Here is an 18613-nt window from a genome sequence, read left to right on the forward strand (position 1 = left end):
TGGCCCACTCCTGTTCGCTTGTTATTGAATGGCCGACTCCTGTTCCCATGTTACTGAATGGCCCACTCCTGTTCCCATGTTATTGAATGGCTCACTCCTGTTCCCATGTTACCGAATGGCCCACTCCTCTTCCCATGTTACTGAATGGCCCACTCCTGTTCCCATGTTATTGAATGGCTCACTCCTGTTCCCATGTTACCGAATGGCCCACGCCTGTTCCCATATTATTAAATGGCCTGCTCCTGTACCCTTGTTACTTAATGGCCCACTCCTTTTCCCATGTTACTGAATGGCCTGCTCCTATGCCCTTGTTCCTGAATCGCCTACTCCTGTTCCCATGTTACTGAATGGCCCACTCCTGTTCCCATGTTACCGAATGGTCGACTCCTGTTCCCATGTTACGGAATTGCCCACTTCTGTTCCCATGTTACTAAATGCCTGTCTCCTCTTCCCATGTTACTGAAGGGCCCACTTCTGTTCCCATGTTAATGAATGGCCCACTCCTGTTCCCATGTTACTGAATGGCTCACTCCTGTTCCCATGTTACTGAATGGACTAGTCCTGTTCCCATGTTACTGAATGGCCTACTCCTGTTCCCATTTTACTGAATGGCTCACACCTGTTCCTTTGTTACTGAATGGCCGACTCCTCTTCCCATGTTACTGAATGGCCCACTCCTGTTCCCATGTTACTGAATGGCCCACTCCTGTTCCCATGTTACTGAATGGCACACTCCTGTTCCCATATTATTGAATGGCCCACTCCTCTTCCCATGTTAGTGAAAGGCCCACTCCTCTTCCCATGTTACTGAATGGCCTACTCCTGTTCTCATGTTACTGAATGGCCCACTCCTGTTACCATGTTACCGAATGGTCGACTCCTGTTCCCATGTTACGGAATCGCCCACTCCTGTTCCCATGTTACTAAATGCCCTTCCCCTCTTCCCATGTTACTGAAGGGCCCACTCCTGTTCCCATGTTACTGAATGGCCCACTCCTGTTCCCATGTTACTGAATGGCCCACTCCTGTCCCCATGTTACTGCATGGCCCACTCCTGTTCCCATGTTACTGAATGGCCCACTCCTGTTCCTTTGTTACTGAGTGGTCCACTCCTTTTCCCATGTTTCTGAATGGCCTACTCCTGTTCGCATTTTACTGAATGGCACACTACTGTTCCCATGTTATTGAATTGGCGACTCCTGTACCCATGTTACTGAATGGCCAACTCCTGTTCCCATGTTATTGAATGGCCGACTCCTGTTCCCATGTTACTGAATGGCCCACTCCTGTTCCCATGTTATTGAATGGCCTACTCCTGTTCCCATGTTACTGAATGGCCCACTCCTGTTCCGATGTTACTGAATGGCCTACTCCTGTTCCAATGTTACTGAATGGCCCAATCCTGTTCCCATGTTATTGAATGGGCCACTCCTGTTCCCTTGTTACTGAATGGCCCAATACTTTTCCTATTTTACTGAATGGCCTGCTCCTTTTCCCATGTTACTGAATGGCCCACTCCTGTTCCCATGTTATTGAAGGGCCCACTCCTGCTCCCTTGTTACTGAATGGCCCACTCCTTTTCCCATGTTACTGAATGGCCTACTCCGATGCCCTTGTTTCTGAATCGCCTACTCCTGTTCCCATGTTACTGAATCGCCCACTGCTGTTCCCATGTTACGAAATGGCCCTCTCCTCTTCCCATGTTACTGAAGGGCCCACTCCTGTTCCCATGTACCTGAATGGCCCAATCCTGTTCCTTTGTTACTGAATGGTCCACTCCTTTTCCCATGTTGCTGAATGGCCCACTCCTGTTCCCATGTTGCTGAATGACCCACTCCTGTTCCCATGTAACTGAATGGCCTACTCCTGTTCCCATTTTAGTGAATGGCCCACTCCTGTTCCCATGTTACTGAATGGCCCACTCCTGTTCCCATGTTACTGAATGGCCCACTCCTGTTCCCATGTTACTGAATGGCACACTCCTGTTCCCATATTATTGAATGGCCCACTCCTCTTCCCATGTTACTGAAAGGCCCACTCCTCTTCCCATGTTACTGAATGGCCTACTCCTGTTCCCATGTTACTGAATGGCCCACTCCTTTTCCCATGTTACCGAATGGTCGACTCCTGTTCCCATTTTACTGAATCGCCCACTGCTGTTCCCATGTTATGAAATGGCCCTCTCCTCTTCCCATGTTACTGAAGGGCCCACTCCTGTTCCCATGTACCTGAATTGCCCAATCCTGTTCCTTTGTTACTGAATGGTCCACTCCTTTTCCCATGTTGCTGAATGGCCCACTCCTGTTCCCATGTTGCTGAATGACCCACTCCTGTTCCCATGTAACTGAATGGCCCACTCCTGTTGCCATTTTGCTGAATGGCTCACTCCTGTTCCTTTGTTACTGAATGGCCTACTGCTGTTCCCATTTTAGTTAATGGTCCACTGCTGTTCCCATGTCAATAAATGGCCCTCTCCTGTTCCCATGTTACTGAATGGCTCACTCCTGTTGCCATGTTACTGAATATCTCACACCTGTTCCCATGTTATTGAATGGCTGACTCCTGTTCCCATCTTACTGAATGGCCCACTCCTGTTCACATGTTATTGAATGGCTCACTCCTTTTCCCATGTTACCGAATGGCCCACTCCTCTTCCCATGTTACTGAATGGCCTACACCTGTTCCCATGTTACTGAATGGCCCACTCCTGTTCCCATGTTACTGAATGGCACACGCCTGTTCCCATATTATTGAATGGCCTGCTCCTGTTCCCTTGTTACTTAATGGCTCACTCCTTTTCCCATGTTACTGAATGGCCTGCTCCTATGCACTTGTTTCTGAATCGCCTACTCCGGTTCCACTGTTACTGAATGGCCCACTCCTGTTCCCATGTTACCGAATGGTCGATTCCTGTTCCCATGTTATGGAATCGCCCACTTCTGCTCCCATGTTACTAAATGCCTGTCTCCTCTTCCCATGTTACTGAAGGGCCCACTCCTGTTCCCATGCTAATGAATGGCCCACTCCTGTTCCCATGTTACTGAATGGCCCACTCCTGTTCCCATGTTACTGGATGGCCCACTCCTGTTCCCATGTTACTGAATGGCCCACTCCTGTTCCTTTGTTACTGAGTGGTCCACTCCTTTTCCCATGTTACTGAATGGCTTACTCCTGTTCCCATGTTACTGAATGGCCCACTCCTGTTCCCACGTTACTGAATGGCCTCCTCTTGTTCCCATTTTGCTGAATGTTCCATTCCTGTTCCCATGTTACTGAATGGCTAACTCCTGTTCCCATTTTGCTGAATGGTCCACTCCTGTTCCCATGTTACTGAATGGCCCAGTCCAGTTCCCATGTTACTGAATGGCCCACTCCTCTTCCCATGTTACTGAATGGCCCACTCCTGTTCCCATGTTATTGAATGGCTCACTCCTGTTCCCATGTTACCGAATGGCCCACGCCTGTTCCCATATTATTAAATGGCCTGCTCCTGTACCCTTGTTACTTAATGGCCCACTCCTTTTCCCATGTTCCTGAATCGCCTACTCCTGTTCCCATGTTACTGAATGGCCCACTCCTGTTCCCATGTTACCGAATGGTCGACTCCTGTTCCCATGTTACGGAATTGCCCACTTCTGTTCCCATGTTACTAAATGCCTGTCTCCTCTTCCCATGTTACTGAAGGGCCCACTTCTGTTCCCATGTTAATGAATGGCCCACTCCTGTTCCCATGTTACTGAATGGCCCACTCCTGTTCCCATGTTACTGAATTGCCTACTCCTGTTCCCATTTTACTGAATGGCTCACACCTGTTCCCTTGTTACTGAATGGCCTACTCCTGTTCCCATGTTACTGAATGGCCCACTCCTGTTCCCATGTTACTGAATGGCCCACTCCTGTTCCCATGTTACTGAATGGCACACTCCTGTTCCCATATTATTGAATGGCCCACTCCTCTTCCCATGTTACTGAAAGGCCCACTCCTCTTCCCATGTTACTGAATGGCCTACTCCTGTTCCCATGTTACTGAATGGCCCACTCCTTTTCCCATGTTACTGAATGGCCTACTCCTGTTCTCATGTTACTGAATGGCCCACTCCTGTTACCATGTTACCGAATGGTCGACTCCTGTTCCCATGTTACGGAATCGCCCACTCCTGTTCCCATGTTACTAAATGCCCTTCCCCTCTTCCCATGTTACTGAAGGGCCCACTCCTGTTCCCATGTTACTGAATGGCCCACTCCTGTTCCCATGTTACTGAATGGCCCACTCCTGTTCCCATGTTACTGCATGGCCCACTCCTGTTCCCATGTTACTGAATGGCCCACTCCTGTTCCTTTGTTACTGAGTGGTCTACTCCTTTTCCCATGTTACTGAATGGCCTACTCCTGTTCGCATTTTACTGAATGGCACACTACTGTTCCCATGTTATTGAATGGGCGACTCCTGTACCCATGTTACTGAATGGCCCACTCCTGTTCCCATGTTATTGAATGGCCCACTCCTGTTCCCATGTTACTGAATGGCCCACTCCTGTTCCGATGTTACTGAATGGCCTACTCCTGTTCCAATGTTACTGAATGGCCCAATCCTGTTCCCATGTTATTGAATGGGCCACTTCTGTTCCCTTGTTACTGAATGGCCCACTCCTTTTCCCATGTTACTGAATGGCCTACTCCGATGCCCTTGTTTCTGAATCGCCTACTCCTGTTCCCATGTTACTGAATGGCCCACTTCTGTTCCCATGTTACCGAATGGTCGACTCCTGTTCCCATGTTACTGAATCGCCCACTGCTGTTCCCATGTTACTAAATGGCCCTCTCCTCTTCCCATGTTACTGAAGGGCCCACTCCTGTTCCCATGTACCTGAATGGCCCAATCCTGTTCCTTTGTTACTGAATGGTCCACTCCTTTTCCCATGTTGCTGAATGGCCCACTCCTGTTCCCATGTTGCTGAATGACCCACTCCTGTTCCCATGTTACTGAATGGCCCACTCCTGTTCCCATTTTGCTGAATGGCTCACTCCTGTTCCTTTGTTACTGAATGGCCTACTCCTGTTCCCATTTTAGTGAATGGTCCACTCCTGTTCCCATGTTACTGAATGGCCTACTGCTGTTCCCATTTTAGTTTATGGTCCACTGCTGTTCCCATGTCAATGAATGGCCCTCTCCTGTTCCCATGTTACTGAATGGCTCACTCCTGTTGCCATGTTACTGAATGGTCCACTCCTCTTCCCATGTTACTGAATGGCCTACTCCTGTTCCCATGTTACTGAATGGTCCACTCCTGTTCCCATGTTACTGAATGGCTCACTCCTGTTCACATGTCACTGAATGGTCCACTCCTGTTCCCATGTTACTGAATGGCCTACTCCTGTTCCCATGTTACTGAATGGCCTACTCCTGTTCCCATTTTACTGAATGGCCCATTCCTGTTCCCATGTTACTGAATGGCCCACTCCAGTTCCCATGTGACTGAATGGCCCACTCCTGTTCCCATGTTACTGAATGGCCCACTCCTGTTCCCATGTTACTGAATGGTCTACTCCTGTTCCCATGTTATTGAATGGCCTACTCCTGTTCCCATTTTACTGAATGGCTCACACCTGTTCAATTGTTACTGAATGGCCTACTCCTGTTCCCATGTTACTGAATGGCCCACGCCTGTTCCCATGTTATTGAATGGCTGACTCCTGTTCCCATGTTACTGAATGGCCCACTCCTGTTCCCATGTTATTGAATGGCTCACTCCTTTTCCCATGTTACCGAATGGCCCACTCCTCTTCCCATGTTACTGAATGGCCTACACCTGTTCCCATGTTACTGAATGGCCCACTCCTGTTCCCATGTTACTGAATGGCCCACGCCTGTTCCCATGTTATTGAATGGCTGACTCCTGTTCCCATGTTACTGAATGGCCTGCTCCTGTTCCCTTGTTACTTAATGGCCTACACCTGTTCCCATGTTATTGAATGGCTCACTCCTTTTCCCATGTTACTGAATGGCCTGCTCCTATGCACTTGTTTCTGAATCGCCTACTCCGGTTCCACTGTTACTGAATGGCCCACTCCTGTTCCCATGTTACTGAATGGCCCACTCCTCTTCCCATTTTACTGAATGGCTCACTCCTGTTCCTTTGTTACTGAATGGCCTACTCCTGTTCCCATTTTAGTGAATGGTCCACTCCTGTTCCCATGTCACTGAATGGCCTACTGCTGTTCCCATTTTAGTTTATGGTCCACTGCTGTTCCCATGTCAATGAATGGCCCTCTCCTGTTCCCATGTTACCGAATGGTCGATTCGTGTTCCAATGTTACGGAATCGCCCACTTCTGCTCCCATGTTACTAAATGCCTGTCTCCTCTTCCCATGTTACTGAAGGGCCCACTCCTGTTCCCAAGCTAATGAATGGCCCACTCCTGTTCCCATGTTACTGAATGGTCCACTCCTGTTCCCATGTTACTGAATGGCTCACTCCTGTTCACATGTCACTGAATGGTCCACTCCTGTTCCCATGTTACTGAATGGCCTACTCCTGTTCCCATGTTACTGAATGGCCTACTCCTGTTCCCATTTTACTGAATGGCCCATTCCTGTTCCCATGTTACTGAATGGCCCACTCCAGTTCCCATGTGACTGAATGGCCCACTCCTGTTCCCATGTTACTGAATGGCCCACTCCTGTTCCCATGTTACTGAATGGTCTACTCCTGTTCCCATGTTATTGAATGGCCTACTCCTGTTCCCATTTTACTGAATGGCTCACACCTGTTCAATTGTTACTGAATGGCCTACTCCTGTTCCCATGTTACTGAATGGCCCACGCCTGTTCCCATGTTATTGAATGGCTGACTCCTGTTCCCATGTTACTGAATGGCCCACTCCTGTTCCCATGTTATTGAATGGCTCACTCCTTTTCCCATGTTACCGAATGGCCCACTCCTCTTCCCATGTTACTGAATGGCCTACACCTGTTCCCATGTTACTGAATGGCCCACTCCTGTTCCCATGTTACTGAATGGCCCACGCCTGTTCCCATGTTATTGAATGGCTGACTCCTGTTCCCATGTTACTGAATGGCCTGCTCCTGTTCCCTTGTTACTTAATGGCTCACTCCTTTTCCCATGTTACTGAATGGCCTGCTCCTATGCACTTGTTTCTGAATCGCCTACTCCGGTTCCACTGTTACTGAATGGCCCACTCCTGTTCCCATGTTACTGAATGGCCCACTCCTCTTCCCATTTTACTGAATGGCTCACTCCTGTTCCTTTGTTACTGAATGGCCTACTCCTGTTCCCATTTTAGTGAATGGTCCACTCCTGTTCCCATGTTACTGAATGGCCTACTGCTGTTCCCATTTTAGTTTATGGTCCACTGCTGTTCCCATGTCAATGAATGGCCCTCTCCTGTTCCCATGTTACCGAATGGTCGATTCGTGTTCCAATGTTACGGAATCGCCCACTTCTGCTCCCATGTTACTAAATGCCTGTCTCCTCTTCCCATGTTACTGAAGGGCCCACTCCTGTTCCCAAGCTAATGAATGGCCCACTCCTGTTCCCATGTTACTGGATGGCCCACTCCTGTTCCCATGTTACTGAATGGCCCACTCCTGTTCCTTTGTTACTGAGTGGTCCACTCCTTTTCCCATGTTACTGAATGGCTTACTCCTGTTCCCATGTTACTGAATGGCCCACTCCTGTTCCCATGTTACTGAATGGCCTACTCTTGTTCCCATTTTGCTGAATGTTCCACTCCTGTTCCCATGTTACTGAATGGCCCACTCCTGTTCCCATTTTACTGAATGGCTCACTCCTGTTCCCATTTTGCTGAATGGTCCACTCCTGTTCTCATGTTACTGAATGGCCCACTCCAGTTCCCATTTTACTGAATGGCTCACACCTGTTCCCTTGTTACTGAATGGCCTACTCCTGTTCCCATGTGACTGAATGGCCCACTCCTGTTCCCGTGTTACTGAATGGCCCACTCCTGAACCCATGTTACTGAATGGCACAGTTCTGTTCCCATATTATTGAATCGGCTGCTCCATTTCCCATGTAATTGAATGGCCCACTCTGGTTCGCATGTTACTGAATGGCCCACTCCTGTTCCCATGTTATTGAATGGCTCACTCCTGTTCCCATGTTACCGAATGGCCCCATCCTGTTCCTTTGTTACTGAGTGGCCCACTCCTTTTCCCATGTTACTGAATGGCTTACTCCTGTTCCCATGTTACTGAATGGCCCACTCCTGTTCCCATGTTACTGAATGGCCTACTCTTGTTCCCATTTTGCTGAATGTTCCACTCCTGTTCCCATGTTACTGAATGGCCCACTCCTGTTCCCATTTTACTGAATGGCTCACTCCTGTTCCCATTTTGCTGAATGGCCCACTCCTGTTCCTTTGTTACTGAGTGGTCCACTCCTTTTCCCATGTTACTGAATGGCCTACTCCTGTTCGCATTTTACTGAATGGCACACTACTGTTCCCATGTTATTGAATGGGCGACTCCTGTACCCATGTTACTGAATGGCCAACTCCTGTTCCCATGTTATTGAATGGCCGACTCCTGTTCCCATGTTACTGAATGGCCCACTCCTGTTCCCATGTTATTGAATGGCCTACTCCTGTTCCCATGTTACTGAATGGCCCACTCCTGTTCCCATGTTATTGAAGGGCCCACTCCTGCTCCCTTGTTACTGAATGGCCCACTCCTTTTCCCATGTTACTGAATGGCCTACTCCGATGCCCTTGTTTCTGAATCGCCTACTCCTGTTCCCATGTTACTGAATGGCCCACTTCTGTTCCCATGTTACCGAATGGTCGACTCCTGTTCCCATGTTACTGAATCGCCCACTGCTGTTCCCATGTTACGAAATGGCCCTCTCCTCTTCCCATGTTACTGAAGGGCCCACTCCTGTTCCCATGTACCTGAATGGCCCAATCCTGTTCCTTTGTTACTGAATGGTCCACTCCTTTTCCCATGTTGCTGAATGGCCCACTCCTGTTCCCATGTTGCTGAATGACCCACTCCTGTTCCCATGTAACTGAATGGCCTACTCCTGTTCCCATTTTAGTGAATGGCCCACTCCTGTTCCCATGTTACTGAATGGCCCACTCCTGTTCCCATGTTACTGAATGGCCCACTCCTGTTCCCATGTTACTGAATGGCACACTCCTGTTCCCATATTATTGAATGGCCCACTCCTCTTCCCATGTTACTGAAAGGCCCACTCCTCTTCCCATGTTACTGAATGGCCTACTCCTGTTCCCATGTTACTGAATGGCCCACTCCTTTTCCCATGTTACCGAATGGTCGACTCCTGTTCCCATTTTACTGAATCGCCCACTGCTGTTCCCATGTTATGAAATGGCCCTCTCCTCTTCCCATGTTACTGAAGGGCCCACTCCTGTTCCCATGTACCTGAATTGCCCAATCCTGTTCCTTTGTTACTGAATGGTCCACTCCTTTTCCCATGTTGCTGAATGGCCCACTCCTGTTCCCATGTTGCTGAATGACCCACTCCTGTTCCCATGTAACTGAATGGCCCACTCCTGTTGCCATTTTGCTGAATGGTCCACTCCTCTTCCCATGTTACTGAATGGCCTACTCCTGTTCCCATGTTACTGAATGGTCCACTCCTGTTCCCATGTTACTGAATGGCTCACTCCTGTTCACATGTCACTGAATGGTCCACTCCTGTTCCCATGTTACTGAATGGCCTACTCCTGTTCCCATGTTACTGAATGGCCTACTCCTGTTCCCATTTTACTGAATGGCCCATTCCTGTTCCCATGTTACTGAATGGCCCACTCCAGTTCCCATGTGACTGAATGGCCCACTCCTGTTCCCATGTTACTGAATGGTCTACTCCTGTTCCCATGTTATTGAATGGCCTACTCCTGTTCCCATTTTACTGAATGGCTCACACCTGTTCAATTGTTACTGAATGGCCTACTCCTGTTCCCATGTTACTGAATGGCCCACGCCTGTTCCCATGTTATTGAATGGCTGACTCCTGTTCCCATGTTACTGAATGGCCCACTCCTGTTCCCATGTTATTGAATGGCTCACTCCTTTTCCCATGTTACCGAATGGCCCACTCCTCTTCCCATGTTACTGAATGGCCTACACCTGTTCCCATGTTACTGAATGGCCCACTCCTGTTCCCATGTTACTGAATGGCCCACGCCTGTTCCCATGTTATTGAATGGCTGACTCCTGTTCCCATGTTACTGAATGGCCTGCTCCTGTTCCCTTGTTACTTAATGGCTCACTCCTTTTCCCATGTTACTGAATGGCCTGCTCCTATGCACTTGTTTCTGAATCGCCTACTCCGGTTCCACTGTTACTGAATGGCCCACTCCTGTTCCCATGTTACCGAATGGTCGATTCGTGTTCCAATGTTACGGAATCGCCCACTTCTGCTCCCATGTTACTAAATGCCTGTCTCCTCTTCCCATGTTACTGAAGGGCCCACTCCTGTTCCCATGCTAATGAATGGCCCACTCCTGTTCCCATGTTACTGAATGGCCCCATCCTGTTCCTTTGTTACTGAGTGGTCCACTCCTTTTCCCATGTTACTGAATGGCTTACTCCTGTTCCCATGTTACTGAATGGCCTACTCTTGTTCCCATTTTGCTGAATGTTCCACTCCTGTTCCCATGTTACTGAATGGCCCACTCCTGTTCCCATTTTACTGAATGGCTCACTCCTGTTCCCATTTTGCTGAATGGTCCACTCCTGTTCTCATGTTACTGAATGGCCCACTCCAGTTCCCATTTTACTGAATGGCTCACACCTGTTCCCTTGTTACTGAATGGCCTACTCCTGTTCCCATGTGACTGAATGGCCCACTCCTGTTCCCGTGTTACTGAATGGCCCACTCCTGAACCCATGTTACTGAATGGCACAGTTCTGTTCCCATATTATTGAATCGGCTGCTCCTTTTCCCATGTAATTGAATGGCCCACTCTGGTTCGCATGTTACTGAATGGCCCACTCCTGTTCCCATGTTATTGAATGGCTCACTCCTATTCCCATGTTACCGAATGGCCCCATCCTGTTCCTTTGTTACTGAGTGGTCCACTCCTTTTCCCATGTTACTGAATGGCTTACTCCTGTTCCCATGTTACTGAATGGCCCACTCCTGTTCCCATGTTACTGAATGGCCTACTCTTGTTCCCATTTTGCTGAATGTTCCACTCCTGTTCCCATGTTACTGAATGGCCCACTCCTGTTCCCATTTTACTGAATGGCTCACTCCTGTTCCCATTTTGCTGAATGTTCCACTCCTGTTCCCATGTTACTGAATCGCCCACTGCTGTTCCCATGTTACTAAATGGCCCTCTCCTCTTCCCATGTTACTGAAGGGCCCACTCCTGTTCCCATGTACCTGAATGGCCCAATCCTGTTCCTTTGTTACTGAATGGTCCACTCCTGTTCCTTTGTTACTGAATGGCCTACTCCTGTTCCCATTTTAGTGAATGGTCCACTCCTGTTCCCATGTTACTGAATGGCCTACTGCTGTTCCCATTTTAGTTTATGGTCCACTGCTGTTCCCATGTCAATGAATGGCCCTCTCCTGTTCCCATGTTACTGAATGGCTCACTCCTGTTGCCATGTTACTGAATGGTCCACTCCTCTTCCCATGTTACTGAATGGCCTACTCCTGTTCCCATGTTACTGAATGGTCCACTCCTGTTCCCATGTTACTGAATGGCTCACTCCTGTTCACATGTCACTGAATGGTCCACTCCTGTTCCCATGTTACTGAATGGCCTACTCCTGTTCCCATGTTACTGAATGGCCTACTCCTGTTCCCATTTTACTGAATGGCCCATTCCTGTTCCCATGTTACTGAATGGCCCACTCCAGTTCCCATGTGACTGAATGGCCCACTCCTGTTCCCATGTTACTGAATGGCCCACTCCTGTTCCCATGTTACTGAATGGTCTACTCCTGTTCCCATGTTATTGAATGGCCTACTCCTGTTCCCATTTTACTGAATGGCTCACACCTGTTCAATTGTTACTGAATGGCCTACTCCTGTTCCCATGTTACTGAATGGCCCACGCCTGTTCCCATGTTATTGAATGGCTGACTCCTGTTCCCATGTTACTGAATGGCCCACTCCTGTTCCCATGTTATTGAAAGACTCACTCATTTTCCCATGTTACCGAATGGCCCACTCCTCTTCCCATGTTACTGAATGGCCTACACCTGTTCCCATGTTACTGAATGGCCCACTCCTGTTCCCATGTTACTGTATGGCCTGCTCCTATGCACTTGTTTCTGAATCGCCTACTCCGGTTCCACTGTTACTGAATGGCCCACTCATGTTCCCATGTTACCGAATGGTCGATTCGTGTTCCAATGTTACGGAATCACCCACTTCTGCTCCCATGTTACTAAATGCCTGTCTCCTCTTCCCATGTTACTGAAGGGCCCACTCCTGTTCCCATGCTAATGAATGGCCCACTCCTGTTCCCATGTTACTGAATGGCCCACTCCTGTTCCCATGTTACTGAATGGCCCACTCCTGTTCCTTTGTTACTGAGTGGTCCACTCCTTTTCCCATGTTACTGAATGGCTTACTCCTGTTCCCATGTTACTGAATGGCCCACTCCTGTTCCCATGTTACTGAATGGCCTACTCTTGTTCCCATTTTGCTGAATGGTCCACTCCTGTTCTCATGTTACTGAATGGCCCACTCCAGTTCCCATTTTACTGAATGGCTCACACCTGTTCCCTTGTTACTGAATGGACTACTCCTGTTCCCATGTGACTGAATGGCCCACTCCTGTTCCCGTGTTACTGAATGGCCCACTCCTGAACCCATGTTACTGAATGGCACAGTTCTGTTCCCATATTATTGAATCGGCTGCTCCTTTTCCCATGCAATTGAATGGCCCACTCCGGTTCGCATGTTACTGAATGGCCCACTCCTGTTCCCATGTTATTGAATGGCTCACTCCTGTTCCCATGTTACCGAATGGCCCACTCCTCTTCCCATGTTACTGAATGGTCTACTCCTGTTCCCATGTTACTGAATGGCCCACTCCTGTTCCCATGTTTGTGAATGGGCGACTCCTGTTCTCTTGTTACTGAATGGCCCAATTCATTTCCCATTTTACTGAATGGCCTACTCCTGTTCCCATGTTACTGAATGGCCCACTCCTGTTCCCATGTTATTGAAGGGCCGACTCCTGTTCCCATGTACCTGAATGGCCCACTCCTGTTCCTTTGTTACTGAATGGTCCACTCCTGTTCCCATGTTACTGAATGGCCCACTCCTGTTCCCATTTTACTGAATGGCTCACTCCTGTTCCCATGTTGCTGAATGGCCGACTGCTGTTCCCATTTTAGTTAATGGTCCACTGCTGTTCCCATGTCAATGAATGGCCCTCTCCTTTTCATATGTTACTGAATGGCTCATCCTGTTCCCATGTTACTGAGTGGCCTACTCCTGTTCCCATTTTGCTGAATGGTCCACTCCTGTTCCCATGTTACTGAATGGCCCACTCCAGTTCCCAGTTTACTGAATGGCTCACATCTGTTCCCTTGTTACTGAATGGCCAACTCCTGTTCCCATGTTACTGAATGGTCTACTCCTGTTCCCATGTTATTGAATGGCCTGCTCCTGTTCCCATTTTACTGAATGGCTCACACCTGTTCAATTGTAACTGAATGGCCTACTCCTGTTCCCATGTTACTGAATGGCCCACGCCTGTTCCCATGTTATTGAATGGCTGACTCCTGTTCCCATGTTAGTGAATGGCCCACTCCTGTTCCCATGTTATTGAATGGCTCACTCCTGTTCCCATGTTACCGAATGGTCCACTCCTCTTCCCATGTTACTGAATGGCCCACTCCTGTTCCCATGTTACTGAATGGCCCACTCCTGTTCCCATGTTACTGAATGGCACATGCCTGTTCCCATATTATTGAATGGCCTGCACCTGTTCCCTTGTTACTGAATAGCCCACTCCTTTTCCCATGTTACTGAATGGCCTGCTCCTATGCACTTGTTTCTGAATCGCCTACTCCGGTTCCACTGTTACTGAATCGCCCACTCCTGTTCCCATGTTACCGAATGGTCGATTCCTGTTCCAATGTTACGGAATCGCCCACTTGTGCTCCCATGTTACTAAATGCCTGTCTCCTCTTCCCATGTTACTGAAGGGCCCACTCCTTTTCCCACGCTAATGAATGGCCCACTCCTGTTCCCATGTTACTGAATGGCCCACTCCTGTTCCCATGTTACTGGATGGCCCACTCCTGTTCCCATGTTACTGAATGGCCCACTCCTGTTGCTATGTTACTGAGTGGTCCACTCCTTTTCCCATGTTACTGAATGGCTGACTCCTGTTCCCATGTTACTGAATGGCCCACTCCTGTTCCCATGTTACTGAATGGCCTACTCTTGTTCCCATTTTGCTGAATGGTCCACTCCTGTTCCCATGTTACTGAATGGCCCACTCCTGTTCCCATTTTACGGAATGGCTCACTCCTGTTCCCATTTTGCTGAATGGTCCACTCCTGTTCCCATGTTACTGAATGGCCCACTCCAGTTCCCATTTTACTGAATGGCTCACACCTGTTCCCTTGTTACTGAATGGCCAACTCCTGTTCCCATGTGACTGAATGGCCCACTCCGGTTCGCATGTTACTGAATGGCCCACTCCTGTTCCCATGTTATTGAATGGCTCACTCCTGTTCCCATGTTACCGAATGGCCCACTCCTCTTCCCATGTTATTGAATGGGCGACTCCTGTTCCCATGTTACTGAATGGCCCACTCCTGTTCCCATGTTACCGAATGGCCCACTCCTCTTCCCATGTTACTGAATGGCCCACTCCTGTTCCCATGTTACTGAATGGCACACGCCTGTTCCCATATTATTGAATGTCCTGCTCCTGTACCCTTGTTACTTAATGGCCCACTCCTTTTCCCATGTTACTAAATGCCTGTCTCCTCTTCCCATGTTACTGAAGGGCCCACTCCTGTTCCCATGTTAATGAATGGCCCACTCCTGTTCCCATGTTACTGAATGGCCCACTCCTCTTCCCATGTTACTGAATGGCCCACCCCTGTTCCCATGTTACTGAATGGCCCACTCCTGTTCCTTTGTTACTGAGTGGTCCACTCCTTTTCCCATGTTACTGAAAGGCTTACTCCTGTTCCCATGTTACTGAATGGCACACTGCTGTTCCCATGTTAGTGAATGGGCGACTCCTGTTCCCTTGTTACTGAATGGCCCAATTCTTTTCCCATTTTACTGAATGGCCTACTCCTGTTCCCATGTTACTGAATGGCCCACTCCTGTTCCCATGTTATTGAAGGGCCGACTCCTGTTCCCATGTACCTGAATGGCCCACTCCTGTTCCTTTGTTACTGAATGGTCCACTCCTATTCCCATGTTACTGAATGGCCCACTCCTGTTCCCATTTTACTGAATGGCTCACTCCTGTTCCCATGTTACTGAATGGCTGACTGCTGTTCCCATTTTAGTTAATGGTCCACTGCTGTTCCCATGTCAATGAATGGCCCTCTCCTTTTCACATGTTACTGAATGGCTCATCCTGTTCCCATGTTACTGAGTGGCCTACTCCTGTTCCCATTTTGCTGAATGGCTCACACCTGTTCCCTTGTTACTGAATGGCCAACTCCTGTTCCCATGTTACTGAATGGCCCACTCCTGTTCCCCTGTTACTGAATGGCCCACTCCTGAACCTATGTTACTGAATGGCACACTCCTGTTCTCATGTTACTGAATGGTCTACTCCTGTTCCCATGTTATTGAATGGCCTACTCCTGTTCCCATTTTACTGAATGGCTCACACCTGTTCAATTGTTACTGAATGGCATACTCCTGTTCCCATGTTACTGAATGGCCCACGCCTGTTCCCATGTTATTGAATGGCTGACTCCTGTTTCCATGTTACTGAATGGCCCACTCCTGTTCCCATGTTATTGAATGGCTCACTCCTGTTCCCATGTTACCGAATGGCCCACTCCCTTCCCATGTTACTGAATGGCCTACGACTGTTCCCATATTACTGAATGGCCCACTCCTGTTCCCATGTTACTGAATGGCACACGCCTGTTCCCATATTATTGAATGGCTTGCTCCTGTTCCCTTGTTACTTAATGGCCCACTCCTTTTCCCATGTTACTGAATGGCCTGCTCCTATGCACTTGTATCTGAATCGCCTACTCTGGTTCCACTGTTACTGAATAGCCCACTCCTGTTCCCATGTTACCGAATGGTCGATTCCTGTTCCAATGTTACGGAATCGCCCACTTCTGCTCCCATGTTACTAACTGCCTGTCTCCTCTTCCCATGTTTCTGAAGGGCCCACTCCTGTTCCCACGCTAATGAATGGCCCACTCCTGTTCCCATGTTACTGAATATCCCACTCCTGTTCCCATGTTACTGGATGGCCCACTCCTGTTCCCATGTTACTGAATGGCCCACTCCTGTTCCTTTGTTACTGAGTGGTCCACTCCTTTTCCCATGTTACTGAATGGCTTACTCCTGTTCCCATGTTACTGAATGGCCCACTCCTGTTCCCATGTTACTGAATGGCCTACTCTTGTTCCCATTTTGCTGAATGGTCCACTCCTGTTCCCATGTTACTGAATGGCCCACTCCTGTTCCCATTTTACTGAATGGCTCACTCCTGTTCCCATTTTGCCGAATGGTCCACTCCTGTTCCCATTTTACTGAATGGCTCACACCTGTTCCCTTGTTACTGAATGGCCTACTCCTGTTCCCATGTGACTGAATGGCCCACTCCTGTTCCCGTGTTACTGAATGGCCCACTCCTGAACCCATGTTACTGAATGGCACACTTCTATTCCCATATTATTGAATCGCCTGCAACTTTTCCCATGTCATTGAATGGCCCACTCCGTTCGCATGTTACTGAATGGCCCACTCCTGTTCCCATGTTATTGAATGGCTCAATCCTGTTCCCATGTTACCGAATGGCCCACTCCTCTTCCCATGTTACTGAATGCCCCACTCCTCTTCCCATGTTACTGAATGGCCCACCCCTGTTCCTATGTTACTGAATTTCCCACTCCTGTTCCTTTGTTACTGAGTGGTCCACTCCTTTTCCCATGTTACTGAATGGCACACTCCTGTTCCCTTGTTACTGAATGGCCCAATTCTTTTCCCATTTTACTGAATGGCCTACTCCTGTTCCCATGTTACTGAATGGCCCACTCCTGTTCCCATGTTGCTGAATGGCCGACTGCTGTTCCCATTTTAGTTAATGGTCCACTGCTGTTCCCATGTCAATGAATGGCCCTCTCCTGTTCCCATGTTACTGGATGGCCCACTCCTGTTCCCATGTTACTGAATGGCCCACTCCTGTTCCTTTGTTACTGAGTGGTCCACTCCTTTTCCCATGTTACTGAATGGCTTACTCCTGTTCCCATGTTACTGAATGGCCCACTCCTGTTCCCATGTTACTGAATGGCCTACTCTTGTTCCCATTTTGCTGAATGGTCCACTCCTGTTCCCATGTTACTGAATGGCCCACTCCTGTTCCCATTTTACTGAATGGCTCACTCCTGTTCCCATTTTGCTGAATGGTCCACTCCTGTTCCCATGTTACTGAATGGCCCACTCCAGTTCCCATTTTACTGAATGGCTCACACCTGTTCCCTTGTTACTGAATGGCCCACTCCTGAACCCATGTTACTGAATGGCACACTCCTGTTCCTTTGTTACTGAGTGGTCCACTCCTTTTCCCATGTTACTGAATGACACACTCCTGTTCCCATGTTAGTGAATGGGCGACTCCTGTTCCCATGTTACCGAATGGCCCACTCCTCTTCCCATGTTACTGAATGGTCTACTCCTGTTCCCATGTTACTGAATAGCCCACTCCTGTTCCCATGTTACCGAATGGCCCACTCCTCTTCCCATGTTACTGAATGGCCCACTCCTGTTCCCATGTTACTGAATGGCACACGCCTGTTCCCATATTATTGAATGGCCTGCTCCTGTACCCTTGTTACTTAATGGCCCTCTCCTTTTCCCATGTGACTAAATGCCTGTCTCCTCTTCCCATGTTACTGAAGGGCCCACTCCTGTTCCCATGTTAATGAATGGCCCACTCCTGTTCCCATGTTACTGAATGGCCCACTCCTCTTCCCATGTTACTGAATGGCCCACCCCTGTTCCCATGTTACTGAATTTCCCACTCCTGTTCCTTTGTTACTGAGTGGTCCACTCCTTTTCCCATGTTACTGAATGACACACTCCTGTTCCCATGTTAGTGAATGGGCGACTCCTGTTCCCTTGTTACTGAATGGCCCAATTCTTTTCCCATTTTACTGAATGGCCTACTCCTGTTCCCATGTTACTGAATGGCCCACTCCTGTTCCCATGTTATTGAAGGGCCGACTCCTGTTCCCATGTACCTGAATGGCCCACTCCTGTTCCTTTGTTACTGAATGGTCCACTCCTGTTCCCATGTTACTGAATGGCTCACTCCTGTTCCCATGTTACCGAATGGCCCACTCCTCTTCCCATGTTACTGAATGGTCTACTCCTCTTCCCATGTTACTGAATGGCCCACTCCTGTTCCCATTTTACTGA

Source organism: Pristiophorus japonicus, chromosome 9 (assembly GCF_044704955.1).
Source record: "Pristiophorus japonicus isolate sPriJap1 chromosome 9, sPriJap1.hap1, whole genome shotgun sequence".
Taxonomy (NCBI): Eukaryota; Metazoa; Chordata; class Chondrichthyes; family Pristiophoridae; genus Pristiophorus; species Pristiophorus japonicus.